General features: G+C 47.5%; 1 long non-coding RNA gene across 1 annotated transcript; it reads right to left on the bottom strand.

The window, feature by feature from the left end:
- Positions 1-3436: 3436 nt before the first annotated feature.
- On the bottom strand, positions 3437-11421 carry LOC141191727 (uncharacterized). The gene is made up of 3 exons (XR_012265446.1): positions 11327-11421; positions 9454-9565; positions 3437-3570 (listed from the first exon to the last, which is right to left on the bottom strand). It is a non-coding gene; the product is annotated as an uncharacterized lncRNA (long non-coding RNA).
- Positions 11422-17908: the final 6487 nt, after the last annotated feature.

The raw sequence follows: 17908 nt of genomic DNA, 5'->3' as shown, positions 1-17908 counted from the left end.
GAGACAAAATCTAAAAATCAGAAAATCACATTATATGATTTTTAAATAATTAAATTGCATTTGATTGCATGAAATAAGTATTTGATCACCTACCAACCAGCAAGAATTCTGGCTCTCACATACTTGTTAGTTTTTCTTTAAGAAGCCCTCCTACTCTGCACTCATTACCTGTATTAATTGCACTTGTTTGAACTTATTACCTGTATAAAAGACACAAGGCTGGGATGGGCTACAGGACAATAAGCAAGCAGCTTCACGAGACGGCAACAACTGTTGGCGCAATTATTAGAAAATGGAAGAAACACAAGATGACTAAGTCTTCCTCGGTCTGGGGCTCCATGCAAGATCTCGCCTCGTGGGGTAAGGATGATTCTGAGAAACGTCAGGAATCAGCCCAGAACTACATGGGAGGACCTGGTCAATGACCTAAATAGAGCTGGCACCACAGTCTCAAACATTACCATTCGTTACACACTACGCTATCATGGATTAAAATCCTGCAGGGCACACAAGGTCCAGTGCTCACCCCAGCACATATCCAGGCCTGTTTGAAGTTGTCAATAACCATCTGGATGATCCAGAGGAGGCATGGGAGAAGGTCATGTGGTCAGATGAGATCAAAATAGAACTTTTTGGTGTCCACTCCACTCACCTTGTTTGGAGGAAGAAGAAGGATGAGTACAACCCCAAGAACACTCTCCCAACCATGAAGCATGGCGGGGGAAACCTCATACTTCGGAGGTGCTTTTTTTTGCAAAGGGGACAGGACGACTGCAATGTATTGAAGGGAGGATGGATGGGGTCATGTATCTTCCTTCCCTCAGTAAGCACTTTGAAGATGGGTTGTGGTTGGGTCTTCCAGCATGACAATGATCCGAAACACACAGCCAGGGCAACCTAAGGCGTGGCTCGATAAGAAGCATTTCAAGGTCCTGTAGTGGTCTAGCCAGTCTCCAGACCTGATCCCAGTAGAAAAGCTTTGGAGGGAGCTGAAACTCAATATTGCCCAGCAACAGCCCCGAAACTTGAAAGATCTGGAGAAGATCCGTATGGAGGAGAGGGCCAAAATCCCTGCTGCAGTGCGTGCAAACCTGGTCAAGAACTACAGGAAACGTCTGACCTCTGTAATTGCAAACAAAGGTTTCTGTACCAAATATTAAGTTCTATTTTTCTATTGTATCAAATACTTATTTCATGCAATAAAATGCAAATGAATTATGTAATGTTAATCATACAATGTGATTTTTCTGGATTTTATTTTTAAACTTGGTCTCTCACAGGTGAAGTGACCTACGATAAAAATTACAGACCTCTCCATTCATTGTAGGTGGGAAAACTTGCAAAATCGGCAGTGTATTAAATACTTCTTTTCCCCACCGTATACCAGTCTGCCCTCCTAATGGAAGTTGGATCTGGATTCGCCAGTGTGGGGCTGATAAACCATCAATGTCCCAGTCTATCCTCCTAACTGGAGGAGCATGATGGACATAGTTATACCGGTTCTAGTGAAAATATTCCAAGACCAGCATATCCTCTTGGTTGAAGTTGGAAAATGGACATATTAGAAATTAAGTCAGTGAAGCCATTATACCCAATAAGTATTTCAGGATTGAAGTCCTAAAATTGCTAGATTGAACTAAGTGGTGAGTTGGTTAAATATCCGGTCAATGTGCTTTTTGGGTGATTAAAACGGCAATTCTGCAATAAATATACAAGGGGAGGAATTGATGGATGAGTTAAAATGTCCACTTACCTGTCAGACTCCTGTAGCAAAGGAGTAACCTCTCCGCTAGTCAAGACGAATGCCTTCTCACTGCGTTTCTTCAGACGACTTAACGTTCCGCCCTATGGGACAAACCAAAAAAAAAAAAGATTGGTGAAGTCTGATTGAAATAAGGTATTAAATATTCTGGTTTCTGGATCCCCTTTGGCATTCTGGGACGCTCAATCTACACTTTATAGCAAAAAGTGGGGTAGATATTTTTGAACCATTAGGTGGTCATTGACACTGGAAGGGTTTCTTACTGTCCAGACCTTCGCCTTAGGGGGGCCTTACTTCAATGGAAAATATCAACAATATTGTGTTTGTGATCCAATTCTCTCGCATGCGAGATTCGGATCACAGGTGTGGAGAAGATGGAGCATTTAATTTCTCCATCTTCTCAATTGTGTGAGTCAGCCGGCGTATATTGGACTGCACTCAGATGACATCTGAGTGCAGTCCGATGTTTTTCACGTATCCATAGACTTGTATGGGCGCGTCGTCTGATATACTCTGCCAATTGCAGCATGCAGCAATTTTTTTCTCATGCCGACTTGGCATGAGAAAATAAACACTAGTTGGCACTGCCCCATAGTATAACATTGGAGTGAGTGCTATACTCATCCGAGTTATATGCCGGCTACTCAGCAGTGTCAGCCATCCCTAAAGGCATCACCTTGACAATCACAGCAATAAGCACATGACACAGACGTGTTGGCTCTGATTTTTTGGGGGGCAAAATGGTGCAGTGCTGAACTTCACCACAGACACCCCCAGCTACATGATGTGTAAACAGGACCCCAAGATTGTGTGAAGAGACGCTTACCTGGACCAGTCTCCTTCAAGCTGTCCGGGGTTAAAGACATAAAATGATTCAGGTTTAGCAATGTGCACATTCTATTTCATCTGTGATGTCATGGAATGTCGATGATGTCACGCGCCCGGTGATGTCATTAAAACTCTCACTGCTTTTTATGGATCCAGTTTACAACATCAACAAAAAATTAATTCAATAAAAAGACAAAACCCCGACCTCATTTTATAATTCTATGAGGCACATTTAAAAGGAGCCTTTTATTTTATCTATATTACCTACTGCTCTATGTACTAAAATAACACCCAGGACCCCATCCTGCCAGTCCTGACCCCAGTAACCTACAACTCCAATGTCCCCCTGAATTCAACAGGAACAAAAGAGCTGACAACAGAGAATGATGGCATACGCTACTAAATTTCTGTTACAAAGTGCTGTAATTCTACCACGTCAATGGCGAAACGATCCAAAAATGGAGCCCCATAAAGATGTCCCAACTTGAGCCCCCCCTATCTACATGCCTTACTAGAGCATAGGGGTGACATAGGGGGCGAGCGCCATTGTAGTCTGCCATAGTGGGGAGCCAGTGCAAAGAGCTGGAAGACCCCCAACAAATATGTATCATCACATTGTCATCCTCCTGCTATAGGGGGCATGTAACACGCTGCTTCCCCAGCAATATAGCAGCTCATTGCTGGGGGTTTAGCTGCCATACTTGTTAATATCAACAGATCATCAGTGACTCCTCATTTAGGTAAGGGGTGGTCCTGAAAATGTCTTATTACAGAGTGTTTCTGGCGATCCATGATAAATCCGGGGGATACGCTATAAGTATACCAAAGCTTAAAAGTAATGTGCTCCCTACCTGGACTCGTCCCCTTCCAGCTGTCAGATCCTAGTGACACAAGATGGCTCTGGTGCAGAGCTTCATACATTCTACTCCAGCTGTCATGTCTATGATGTCATGTGCATTGTGATGTCATCATGGCTCTCACTGTTATTTCACATTTACAACCACAAGAAAAAGTTGATATTAATTGTTTAAAAAAACAAAACTATAAAACATTGTGGGTAATTGCAGCCTGTGATTATTTTACACACTATCATTAATATTTGGGGGGATTAGTCAGGTCCTTCGCCTTCCCCTCCTGCACTGCACTTTATATGTTGTATATTATAATAATGGACAATCCACAAGCCCTGCTTGTAGAATATGTAATATATATACAGTACAGACTAAAAGTTTGGACACACCTTCTCATTTAAAGATTTTTCTGTATTTTCATGACTATGAAAATTGTACATTCACACTGAAGGCATCAAAACTATGAATTAACACACGTGGAATTATATACTTAACAAAAATGTGTGAAACAACTGAAAATATGTCTTATATTCTAGGTTCTTCAAAGTAGCCACCTTTTGCTTTGATGACTGCTTTGCACACTCTTGGCATTCTCTTGATGAGCTTCAAGAGGTAGTCACCGGAAATGGTTTTCACTACACAGGTGTGCCCTGTCAGGTTTAATAAGTGGGATTTCTTGCCTTATAAATGGGGTTGGGACCATCAGTTGTGTTGTGCAGAAGTCTGGTGGATACACAGCTGATAGTCCTACTGAATAGACTGTTAGAATTTGTATTATGGCAAGAAAAAAGCAGCTAAGTAAAGAAAAACGAGTGGCCATCATTACATTAAGAAATGAAGGTCAGTCAGTCTGAAAAATTGGGAAAACTTTGAAAGTGTCCCCAAGTACAGTTGCAAAAACCATCAAGCGCTACAAAGAAACTGGCTCACATGAGGACCGCCCCAGGAAAGGAAGACCAAGAGTCACCTCTGCTTCTGAGGATAAGTTTATCTGAGTCACCAGCCTCAGAAATCGCAGGTTAACAGCAGCTCAGATTAGAGACCAGGTCAATGCCACACAGAGTTCTAGCAGCAGACACATCTCTTCAACAACTGTTAAGAGGAGACTTTGTGCAGCAGGCCTTCATGGTAAAATAGCTGCTAGAAAACCACTGCTAAGAACAGGCAACAAGCAGAAGAGACTTGTTTGGGCTAAAGAACACAAGGAATGGACATTAGACCAGTGGAAATCTGTGCTTTGGTCTGATGAGTCCAAATTTGAGATCTTTGGTTTCAACCACCGTGTCTTTCTGCGACGCAGAAAAGGTGAACGGATGGACTCTACATGCCTGGTTCCCACCGTGAAGCATGGAGGAGGAGGTGTGATGGTGTGGGGGTGCTTTGCTGGTGACACTGTTGGGGATTTATTCATAATTGAAGGCATACTGAACCAGCATGGCTACCACAGCATCTTGCAGCGGCGTGCTATTCCATCCGGTTTGCGTTTAGTTGGACCATCATTTATTTTTCAACAGGATATTTACCCCAAACACACCTCCAGGCTGTGTAAGGGCTATTTGACCAAGAGGGAGAGTGATGGGGTGCTACGCCAGTTGACCTGGCCTCCACAGTCACCAGACCTGAACCCAATCGAGATGGTTTGGGGTGAGCTGGACCGCACAGTGAAGGCAAAAGGGCCAACAAGTGCTAAGCATCTCTGGGAACTCCTTCAAGATTGTTGGAAGACCATTTCCGGTGACTACTTCTTGAAGCTCATCAAGAGAATGCCAGGAGTGTGCAAAGCAGTCATCAAAGCAAAAGATGGCTACTTTGAAGAACCTAGAATATAAGACATATTTTCAGTTGTTTCACACTTTTTTGTTAAGTATATAATTCCACATGTGTTAATTCGTAGTTTTGATGCCTTCAGTGTAAATGTACAATTTTCATAGTCATGAAAATACAGAAAAATCTTTAAATGAGAAGGTATGTCCAAACTTTTGGTCTGTACTGTATATACTAGATGGAGGCCCGATGCTGTCTCATCGGGAGGGCAGTAATGTCACGATGGGGGCAGGCTTTGCAGCGCTGAGAATCTCTCCCCCCCATGTGCTCACCCACCTATCCACTCTCTCTTTCCCCCATGTGCTGACTTCTCCCGTCTGTGATCTCTTCTTTGACCTGTCTACCCCATGTGCTCTCCCCCTTGTCTGCTGTCTCTCTCCTTCCTGTGCTGTGTTCTCCCCTCATGTGCTGTCCCGTTTGAGCTGTCTCTCCTCTGTGCTCTGTCTCTTTCCCCTCCGTGCACTTTCTCTCTCCCCCATCTGCTGACTTCTCCCGTCTGTGATCTCTTCTTTGACCTGTGTACCCCATGTGCTCTTCCCCTTGTCTGCTGTCTCTCTCCTTCCTGTACTGTGTTCTCCCTTCATGTGCTGTCCCGTTTGAGCTGTCTCCCCCCTGTGCTCTGTCTCTTTCCCCTCCGTGCACTTTCTCTCTCCCCCATCTGCTGTCTTCTCCTCTCATGTGATCTCTTCTTTGACCTGTGTACCCCATGTGCTCTCCCCTTTGTCTGCTCTCTCTCTCCACCCCTCTGCTGTCTTCTTCCCCCAGGTGTTCTCTCGTTTGAGCTGTCTCCCCACGCAGTAAATCAGATCGCCGCCATCTTTGTGCAGGCAGATAGCGGCGGTCACATTAAAACTGCGCATGCGCTCCTCCTGTACAAAGATGGCGGCAGTCAGTGAATCATTCGGCTGATCCCGGCGGCGGCGTGTTTGCGACAGTGTTCTGCTGGTGGTACCACGCAAGAGGCTGCGTACGGCGTATACCGTGTGTGTGGTGCGTACGGCGTATACAGAGTGTGTGTGTGTGTGTGTGGTGCGTACGGCGTATACAGAGTGTGTGTGTGGTGCGTACGGCGTATACAGAGTGTGTGTGTGGTGGTGCATATAGCGTATACAGAGTGTGTGTGTGTGTGTGTGTGGTGGTGCGTACGGCATATACAGTGTGTGTGGTGGTGCGTACGGCATATACAGTGTGTGTTGTGCGTACGGCGTATACTGTGTGTTTGGTGTGTGCAGCGTATACAGTGTGTGTGTTGTGCGTATGGCGTATACAGTGTGTGTTGCATACGGCGTATACAGTGTGTGGTGCGTACGGCGTATACAGTGTGTGGTGCGTACGGCGTATACAGTGTGTGGTGCATACGGCGTATACAGTGTGTGGTGCGTAATGCGTATACAGTGTGTGTGTGGTGTGTACGGTGTATACAATGTGTGTGGTGCATATGCCGTATACATTGTGTGTGTGGTGCGTACAGCGTATACAGAGTGTGTGTGGTGGTGCGTAAGGCGTATACAGAGCGTGTGTGGTGCATATAGCGTATACAGAGTGTGTGTGGTGGTGCGTACGACATATACAGTGTGTGTGGTGTGTACAGCGTATACAGTGTGTGTGTTGTGCGTACGGCGTATACTGTGTGTGTGGTGTCTGCAGCGTATACAGTGTGTGTTGCATACGGCGTATACAGTGTGTGGTGCGTACGGCGTATACAGTGTGTGTTGCGTACGGCGTATACAGTGTGTGGTGCGTACGGCGTATACAGTGTGTGTGTGTGGTGTGTACGGTGTATACAATGTGTGTGGTGCATATGCCGTATACATTGTGTGTGTGGTGCGTACAGCGTATACAGAGTGTGTGTGGTGGTGCGTACAGCGTATACAGAGCGTGTGTGGTGCGTATGGCGTATACAGAGTGTGTGTGGTGGTGCATACAGCGTATACAGTGTGTGTGGGGGGGTGCGTACGGCGTATACAGTGTGTGTGTGGGGGGTGCGTATGGCGTATACAGTGTGTGTGGTGTTGCATACGGCGTATACAGGGTATGTGTGGTGCTTACGGCATATACAGTGTGTGTGTGTGTGTGTGTGTGTGTGTGTGTGTGTGGTGCGCAGGGTGTATACAGAGTGCGTGTGTGTGGTGGTGCGTACGGCGTATACACTGTGTGTGTGTGTGTGTGTGTGGTGCGTAAGGCGTATACACTGTGTGTGTGTGTGTGTGGTGCGTACGGCGTATATAGTGTGTGTGTGGTGCTTACGGCATGTACAGTGTGTGTGTGTGGTGCGCAGGGTGTATACAGAGTGCGTGTGTGTGGTGGTGCGTACGGCATATACAGTGTATGTGTGTGTGTGGTGCGTATGGCGTATACAGTGTGTGTGGTGTTGCATACGGCGTATACAGGGTATGTGTGGTGCTTACGGCATATACAGTGTGTGTGTGTGTGTGTGTGTGTGTGTGTGTGTGTGTGTGTGTGTGTGTGTGTGTGTGGTGCGCAGGGTGTATACAGAGTGCGTGTGTGTGGTGGTGCGTACGGCGTATACACTGTGTGTGTGTGTGTGTGTGTGTGTGTGTGTGTGTGTGTGTGTGTGTGTGTGTGTGTGTGTGGTGCGTACGGCGTATACACTGTGTGTGTGTGTGTGTGTGGTGCGTACGGCGTATATAGTGTGTGTGTGGTGCTTACGGCATGTACAGTGTGTGTGTGTGGTGCGCAGGGTGTATACAGAGTGCGTGTGTGTGGTGGTGCGTACGGCATATACAGTGTATGTGTGTGTTTGGTGCGTATGGCGTATACAGAGTGTGTGTGGTGGTGCATACAGCGTATACAGTGTGTGTGGGGGGGTGCGTACGGCGTATACAGTGTGTGTGTGGGGGGTGCGTATGGCGTATACAGTGTGTGTGGTGTTGCATACGGCGTATACAGGGTATGTGTGGTGCTTACGGCATATACAGTGTATGTGTGTGTGTGTGTGTGTGTGTGTGTGTGTGTGTGTGTGTGTGTGTGTGTGTGTGTGGTGCGCAGGGTGTATACAGAGTGCGTGTGTGTGGTGGTGCGTACGGCGTATACACTGTGTGTGTGTGTGTGTGGTGCGTACGGCGTATATAGTGTGTGTGTGTGGTGCGTACGGCGTATACACTGTGTGTGTGTGTGTGTGTGTGTGTGTGTGTGTGGTGCGCAGGGTGTATACAGAGTGCGTGTGTGTGGTGGTGCGTACGGCGTATACAGTGTGTGTGTGTGGTGCGTACGGCGTATATAGTGTGTGTGTGGTGCTTACGGCATGTACAGTGTGTGTGTGTGTGGTGCGCAGGGTGTATACAGAGTGCGTGTGTGTGGTGGTGCGTACGGCATATACAGTGTATGTGTGTGTGTGGTGCGTACGGCGTATACAGTGTGTGTGTGTGTGGTGGTGTATATGGCGTATACAGTGTATGTGGTATGTACGGCCAGGGGCATACATAGGAATCATGGGGCCCCATAGCAGAAGCTCTAATTGCCCCCCCCCAAAGATCAGATCTCACAACTTTCCATCTTTACATAGTAATTTTCCTCCTGCTGACGTCCTAGATCTCTTTCATTGCCCCATAAAGTGTGATGCCAATAAAAGGGCCCCCCAAACACAGTATAATACCCCCATGGTGAATTCCTCCACATGCACAGTATAATGACCCTACTGTACCCCACCTCAACTCCCAGGGTAAAGTATGCTGTCCCCAACACAGTATGATCCCCCAACTGTGAGCCGCTAGAGAGGATGGTACATAATAAGGGAGGGTGTTATACATAATAAAAGAGGAAACTATATAACTAAGGATGGCGCTATACATAATAAGTGAGTACACTATATACTAAGGGACTGTGCTATACATAATAAGGCTACATTCCTGCATCTGTGTGCAGTGTCGGTGTGCTGCCCTGTTTTACTGATGCATTGAGCATGTCCTATTCTAATCCTCAATATTGGATCAGAACAGGAGATTCTCTGACCCTCTTAGATCTCATTCTCAGATCCGTGATTTTCATGGATGTGTAAATGGATCTATAAAACTGTACGAGTCCGTGAACCATCCGATAAAAATATCTGGCAGCACACGGACATTTCACACAAATGTGAGAGTACAGCCTAAGGGATTTTACAGATAACATTATCACTCCTAGTCACACAGTGCAGATACAGAATAATATTTACATCCAGGCACTTACCGCTGACGTCTCATCTGATCAGAGTCGGTTTCTGCTTCTTCTTCTCCATCTGGTCAGACCTTCATGTCGACATCTCCCAGCCACGACTCGTCTTGTCACGATGATCTCCAGCCTAGAAAATAACAAGGTCACATATTGTATGTATACATGTGTCTCCCCCGCTCTGCGTCCTCGAATACAGATATGTAACCCCCCATTAATATACTATTAACCACCTAGTAATCAAAATATAAAGTGATAAGCAGCACTGTGCCCCCCATTAACTATAATCTGCACCGGCCAATAATATAAATTATTCAGTCTCTGTGACTCTCCCCAATTAACTGTAAGGCTATGTGCACACGGAAAACATACAAGGCTTAACAGTACAAGCAAAGTGAAACCCCCATAATTGCTCTCTCCCAGCACCCCCATCATTGCTCTCTCCCAGCACCCTCGTCATTGCTCTCTCCCAGCACCCCCATCATTACTCTCTCCCAGCACCCCCATCATTACTCTCTCCCAGCACCCCCATCATTGCTCTGTCCCAGCACCCACGTCATTGCTCTGTCCCAGCACCCCCATCATTACTCTCTCCCAACACCCCCATCATTGCTCTCTCTCTTAGCACCTGCATCATTGCTCTGTCCCACCACCCCCATCATTGCTCTCTCCCAACCCCCATCATTGCTCTGTCCAGCACCCCCATCATTGCGCTGTCTCAGCACCTCCATCATTGCTCTCTCCGAGCCCCCCATCATTGCTCTGTCCCAGCACCTCCATCATTGCTTCTCCCAGCACTCCCATCATTGCTCTCTCCCAGCACCCCCATCATTTCTCTGTCCCAGCACCTCCATCATTGCTCTCTCCCAGCCCCACATCATTGCTCTCTCCCAGCCCCCCACCATTGCTCTGTCCCAGCACCCCCACCATTGCTCTCTCCCAGCACCCCCATCATTGCTCTCTCCCAGCACCCCCATCATTGCTGTGTCCCAGCACCCACGTCATTGCTCTGTCCCAGCGCCCTCATCGTTGCTCTCTCCCAGCACCCCCATCTTTGCTCTCTCCCAGCACCCCCATCATTGCTCTCTCTTAGCACCTGCATCATTGCTCTGTCCCACCACCCCCATCATTGCTCTCTCCCAACCCCCATCCTTGCTCTGTCCAGCACCCCCATCATTGCGCTGTCTCAGCACCTCCATCATTGCTCTCTCCCAGCCCCCCATCATTGCTCTGTCCCAGCACCTCCATCATTGCTTCTCCCAGCACTCCCATCATTGCTCTCTCCCAGCACCCCCATCATTGCTCTCTCCCAGCCCCACATCATTGCTCTCTCCCAGCCCCCCACCATTGCTCTGTCCCAGCACCCCCACCATTGCTCTGTCCCAGCACCCCCACCATTGCTCTCTCCCAGCAACCCCATCATTGCTCTCTCCCAGCACCCCCATCTTTGCTCTCTCTCTTAGCACCTGCATCATTGCTCTCTCCCAACCCCCATCATTGCTCTGTCCAGCACCCCCATCATTGCGCTGTCCCAGCACCTCCATCATTGCTCTCTCCCAGCCCCCCATCATTGCTCTGTCCCAACACCTCCATCATTGCTTCTCCCAGCACTCCCATCATTGCTCTCTCCCAGCACCCCCATCATTTCCTCTCAGCACCCCCATCATTACTCTGTCCCAGCACCTCCATCATTGCTCTCTCCCAGCCCCCCACCATTGCTCTGTCCCAGCACCCCCATCATTGCTCTCTCCCAGCACCCACATCATTGCTCTCCCCTTCCCCACCATCCCCATCATTGCTCTCCCCAGCTCTATCCTCCCCATTATTGCTCTTCCCAGCCCCATCCCCTCCCCAGCATTTCAGTAAAAAAAAAAAAAAAAAAAAAACTTACCTCAGCTCGCTCCCCTGCAGCAGCATCCTCCTGGTTGCCGGCAGCTTTCTTCCTGACCCAGGCGTGCGCTGCATGATGACGTCATCAAGCTGCGCGCGCCTGGGTCAGGGAGGAAGTAGAGGATGAACCCTCCAGCTCCGCTGCTATTCTCCTCCTGACAGCAGTGGAGCTGCGGGGATCACTCCCTGACCGCCGCGTGCAGGGAGCAGCTGCACCTTGTGGGCCCCTTGGTGCAGCTGCATGGTGGGGACCCGGCACAGCTGCACCGGCGGTGGTATGTCCACCCCTGGACTGCTATGGGCCCCCTCGGCTCACGGGCCCCATAGCAGTCGCCTGGTATGCCGCCATTGGCAGTACGCCACTGTGTACGGCATATACAGTGTGTGTGGTGCGTACGGTGTATACAGAGTGCGTGTGTGTGGTGCGTACGGTGTATACAGAGTGCATGTGTGTGTGGTGGTGCGTACGGCGTATACAGTGTGTGTGTGTGTGGTGTGTACGGCATATACAGTGTGTGTGTGTGTGTGGTGTGTACGGCATATACAGTGTGTGTGTGGTGTGTACAGCGTATACAGTGTGTGTGGTGTGTACGGCGTATACAGAGTGTGTGTGTGGTGTGTACGGCGTATACAGTGTGTGTGTGGTGTGTATGGCGTATACAGTGGATGTGTGGTGCGTACGGCGTATACAGTGTGTGTGTGTGTGTGGTGCATACGATGTATACAGACTGCGTGTGTGTGGTGGTGCGTACGGCGTATACAGTGTGTGTGGTGCGTACGGTGTATACAGAGTGCGTGTGTGTGGTGCATACGATGTATACAGACTGCGTGTGTGTGGTGGTGCGTACGGCGTATACAGTGTGTGTGTGGTGTGTACGGCGTATACAGTGTGTGTGGTGTGTAAGGCGTATACAGTGTGTGTGTGGTGTGTACGGCGTATACAGTGTGTGTGGTGGTGCATATGGTGTATACAGTGTGTGTGGTATGTACGCCGTATACAGTGTGTGTGGTGGTGCGTACGGCGTATACAGTGTATGTGGTATGTACAGCGTATACAGTGTGTGTGTGGTGCGTACAGTGTATACAGTGTGTGTGTGTGGTGTGTACGGCGTATACAGTGTATGTGGTGTGTACGGCGTATACAGTGTGAGTGTGTGTGGTGTGTACGGCGTATACAATGTGTGTGTGTGTGTGGTGCGTACGGTGTATACAGTGTGTGTGTGGTGCGTACGCCGTATACAGTGTGTGTGTGTGGTGTGTACGGCGTATACAGTGTATGTGGTGCGTACGCCGTATTCAGTGTGTGTGTGTTGCGTATGGAGTATAAAGTGTGTGTGTGTGTGTGGTGCGTACGGCGTATACAGTGTATGTGTGGTGCGTACGCCGTATACAGTGTATGTGTGGTGCGTACGGCGTATACAGTGTATGTGTGGTGCGTACGCCGTATACAGTGTGTGTGGTGCGTACGCCGTATACAGTGTGTGTGGTGCGTACGGAGTATACAGTGTATGTGTGTTGCGTACGCCGTATACAGTGTGTGTGTGTGTGTGTGTGTGTGTGTGTGTAAATTAACCTTAAAGAGTAAATCAACTTTTGGGATGTTTTTAATGTGGTTTAGGGTCATTAATTCTGAGCAGATTTGTGGGGACCCCAATCCTTTGCTTATTTGCTTAAAAGACCTCCTAGAAGAGCGCAGCTCAGTAGATAGGAGAGTACACTGAGCGGAGCAAATGCAGCAGAAAGTCATAGTCATGTCTCCTCACCTCTTCACTTCTAAGAGATCTTCTGAGTGATCAGGGTCTCAGATTCGCACTAATCTGCTCAAAATTATAGGACCTAAATCATGTAATATATATCCCAAAATGTAAGTTACTTTTTAAACGTTTAATAGTTCCACTGCTTGCATCTAATCAGTACATTGGTTCCTATATGGTCCACAGTCTGATGATGACTGGTAACAACTCCCAGTATCTCCTTACCATTGCTAAGGACATACTGGGAGTTGTAGTTAAGTCCTCCATTCTCTGGAATTCCTATTGTTAGCAATGCCCTTCCTCCACCAATTGCAAATACAAAGGATCCATCCATGGGGTGAGATCTTGGGAATAATTGAATCGTACCTACATTTTAAAAAAAAAATAAATCTCCTATTCTTAATAATAACCGCATTTTTCGGACTATAAGATGCACTTTTTTCCTCCAAAATTTTGGAGGAAAGTGGGGGGTGCGTCTTATAGACCGAATACTATATTATTGTATGGCCGCATGGTGGTGGGTGTGGGGGAGCCGCAGGGGTGGATTAAGAGTAGCAAGGGCCCCGGGCAGTTTAGAAGGCGCGGGCCCCTCCCCCCCCCCCCCCCCCCCCCCCACACACACACACACCTGTATGTATGACATGTCACATGATCCCCTGTGATAGATCATGTGATAGTTCACGTGAAATTAATTTGGCACAATATTAATTATAATAATTTTTTTTATGCTGTGTGCTCACTACGCGTTTTTTAAGCTTTTCTGCAGCCGCAATTCCGCTGCAGAAACGCTTAAAAAACGCTTGGTAGAAGGTCTGCCATGTTCCCCAATGATAATCCGCATGTGCTGTGCACATGCTGTGGAAATTTCCGCTGCGGATTATCATTGCGGAAAAATCCGCAGCACTAACAATTATTTTGCGGAAGCGTGGCGCTTTCGCCGCCATTGACTTGCATTGGAACACATGGAATCCGCATCACTGCATCTGTACATGCAGATTCCATGCGTTTCAATGTGCGGATGGTACCCGGGTTTGGAGAAAAGGAGACTCTCCTCCGGACCAGGGTACCATAGAACCTGTAAAAAAAGAATAAAATAAAAAATTATACTTACCTTCTGATGGCCCCCGGTGTCTTTATCCGATGCGTCCTGGCCACACAGCGCCATCTATACTCAGCAGGAGGCCGCACGCAGTCACGCACACACACAAACATATACAGACATATACATACACGCATAAACACATTTGAAACACAAAAATACATATAAACCGACATCACACAATGATATCTGCCTGCACACACATACATACATACACACAGACAGACACACACACACACACTCACCATCCCCCGGCTCGGCTCCAGTCCTCCTGGCTCCTGCTCCTCTCCGGTGGTAAGTAGCAGTGCAGGCCGGGCGCGCACTGCGTGACGTCACAGCTAGGAGACACCGCTGGGCCAGCAGAGGGAAGTTAACTGCTGCAGTGCTGGCCCGGCCGAAGAAGAAGCAGCGGTTCTGCACTGCTGCTGGGGGAGTGGTCCGGGGCCCCCCCCCTGCCACTGTCTGCCGGTATGTGCCGCGGGGCTGCACATATAATGAGGGCAATCCGGTCATAGAGACCCGAGGCCCCGGGCGGTAGCCCGGATTGCCCTCATTATAATCCACCTATGGGGAGCCGCAGCGGGGGATCAGCAGGGCACAGGATTTTACAAATCGCAGAAAACCCTTTTGATGTTAATTGTTTGGGCTTTTCTCATGCGCCGAGCATCACTCACGAGGAAAACAAGCTTCAAAGAACAAATGAGAGGAGACAGTCCATGCATTATGTGTCACGGTGGCGTGTCATTACCAACCCCCTTGCTGCAGCGCTCCCTAAATTCCCCACAATGTAGAAAAACCTTGTCCACACATCACGGCTCTGAGCTGACTAGTCCTGGAGGATCGTGAGGTTCCTTCCTTACATCTCTCCTCAATTATCTCGGCTTCTGTAAAATAGGCCGAGTCTAATGGGATGAAAAATGCGGCTGCAGAATAAAGGTTCTCTGGCATTTATCTACTCTGTGATCACCGTTCCTAATCCAATCGTGGAGGCGTTCCTGGCTGTTACAAGGAATTAGTAGGATTACTAAAGTGTGACAGGCGAGGGTACAGCGCCTGTGCCGGTCATGGATTCTCAATAGAGGTGGCTGGGAATGGTCGCTCTCCACTGAAATGATCGGGGGGTGCACATACTTCCCACAAGAAAGCACTTGAATTGTCAAGGTCAATCTATTCTATAGCTGTAACTTTAGCCTTAAAGGAATTGATGCAGTGGGTTACATCTGGTGCCCGGGGGGCAGTGTTTGGTATACTCTGTGACCCTCTGAAGAAGCTAAAAAAGTGAAACGCGTGTTTAGGAGAGTGGCAGGCACATAATGGGTAAGGATCTCCTCATTACTGGTACTCAGGCGCAAAATATGTAGAATTTACACTACACTAGGGATGAGCGAACCCCGTGGATGTTCGGTTTCGACCAAACTTTAGTCCAAAGTTTGGTTCGGGTACCAGAACTTGAACCCGAACCCCATAGAAGACAATGGAGACACAAACTTTGATGCTGTAAAATGGTCGTAGTAAGGGCTAAGAGGTCTCTCACTCTTAAAACGGACTTGTCAGTGTTCGGAGTTCAGCATTGGACACTAGGTGTCCGGTATGAACCCCAAACTTTACAGTTCGGGTTCGCTCATCTCTACACAACACTCGTTATACTGTTGTACTGATACATTACACGTCTAGTCCCTGTGATTGACTATATATTCATTGTTGAGGACGCTCTTGCAGATGTGTCTAATCTCTGATGTCACGCCATCTGGAGGCTGAATCTTGAACTAAGTGCTCTTGTAATACAGGTTTTAATATTACGCTAATAAAATATATACTGTATACTGTACAATAGCTTTCTGACCCCGTTACACAGTTTTTGAGCACTTGAGCTGAAGTTGTTAAAGCTCAATTGGTGTTTTGCATAGTCTGAGGGGGCTATAGGTGCAATTCTGCCGAGATTTTGACTTTGATGCGTGTTGCAGTTACATTGGCATAATACTCTGTTCCATGTACAATATTATGTAGAACAGAGTTTTGATTCTAAATGGACTGTAGATAAAACAGTATGTCCTGGAACAGTACCAATACACATGCTCTGTAACTTGCCATCCACTCTTTTGGAGTGGACGATTGCTCTTTATCAGCATTCTGTCAGCACTATAGGTCCTGGGACATCCCTTCTCTCATTACTCAGCACGTATTGCTTCCGCCATTGCTTAATGAAATGCCTGCAATTAACTGAAAGACTGAATCTCTGTTAAGCCTGCATATACAGTTTGACAGGCAGGAGCAGAGAGACGAAGGCCAAGCCCCACTTCCGGTAATCCATATAGGGGGGTTTCTGCTGCTAGAGACAAATTACACTTAGCCAGAAGGGAGACCCTACCGGCCGACACTTTTAGGTTATCTAACCCCTGAAAAGTAACTCCAACTTAATTGAACTTTATAAAGGGATTTTGCACATTATCTATTGAATGAGATCAAGTACAGCGACCATTTAATTTGTATTAGGGTTCAACTCACCTGCAAACACCATGGGTTTCGCAGGCTTAAAGCCGGGCAGAGCCACTGGCTGCTTCAGTAAATGCAGAGTGTCTCCTATTTGTGCTTCCTGTGCGTCCTTCATCCCAGCGATTAGATAACCTACTTGCCCAGCATATCTACGAAACAATGAGAGTAATATATATTCACAATTAGTGCAGATTCATCAAATTCTACATTGAATATCAGGTACAAATCAGCCATAAAAGAAGGTAGCAACGGCTCTGAGACCCAGCACTGCATGAGTTCACTACAGCTACATACAGCTGGCACTAGAGGGCGCTCACTGGAGACAGACTTCTACTGCTGCGGGTGGGTCCAATACTAGCTGTACATAATCACATATCAACAGCTCCCCCTGGTGGTGGCTGCATGCAGCAAAAAATAGTATTTCATCTAGTTACATTCATTTAAGTCAGAAATGCTGTGAGATTAGTCAGCACTGAATTTTGGATGTAAAACTATTTTGGATCTATCAACATATATGTTATAACTTCCCAGAGCCTAAATACCACATCAGAGAGCTCTGCTAATCGCACTGTAACAAGCTGAGAACCATCATGCGGCCACAACAGATTTGTATTGAATGGCAATAAAAACACAAAATTGTATTTTAATTTGCAGAACTTTCCATAACACAATATTGACATTTTATTTGCTTTAATAACAGATTCCCCTTTCAGCTCTGCTCTCTCCTGGGCACCAAACATCCATGTATATTCATAGAAAGCAGCAGACAGGAGCATCAGTACTGCATGCAGGATTAGAGCGCCATCTAGTGGCACTATAAGAATATTCCTAGTGTGTAGAGATGAGCGTTGTTCTACTCGAACTGTTCGCCAATCTCAAATTCGAGCTGTTTTGGGCGGTGTTCGAGCCGTTCGGCGAACACGAACAATTTGAGAAAAATTCGGCTGTTCGAGGTTATGTTCGATAACTGTTCGTGCACCAAAATCATAACTGGATTTTTTCTCAGTAATGCTGAAAATTAATGTTAATACGCAGTTTGAGTGTACCGAGGGGCGGGGGGAGGGGCAGGGGATGGATCTCTGCAGGAACAATGAAGATCTCCATTTTTTTTTCTCTTTCCCGCATTTGCAGTGGGGAGGTGCAATCTGTCAGCCTATCAGCAGCGCACACACGGAGCGAAGTGCTTTTTTTCACACAAGCAAGGGCATGTGTCATTGGCAGTGTATGTCACATGTCC

The sequence above is a fragment of the Phyllobates terribilis genome, unplaced genomic scaffold, assembly GCF_046119375.1.
Source record: "Phyllobates terribilis strain yellow unplaced genomic scaffold, ASM4611937v1 Scaffold_51__1_contigs__length_9155689, whole genome shotgun sequence".
In the NCBI taxonomy this organism is placed as follows: Eukaryota; Metazoa; Chordata; class Amphibia; order Anura; family Dendrobatidae; genus Phyllobates; species Phyllobates terribilis.
Note: the sequence above shows the minus strand (reverse complement) of the source record. Positions and strands in the feature narration are given on the sequence as shown.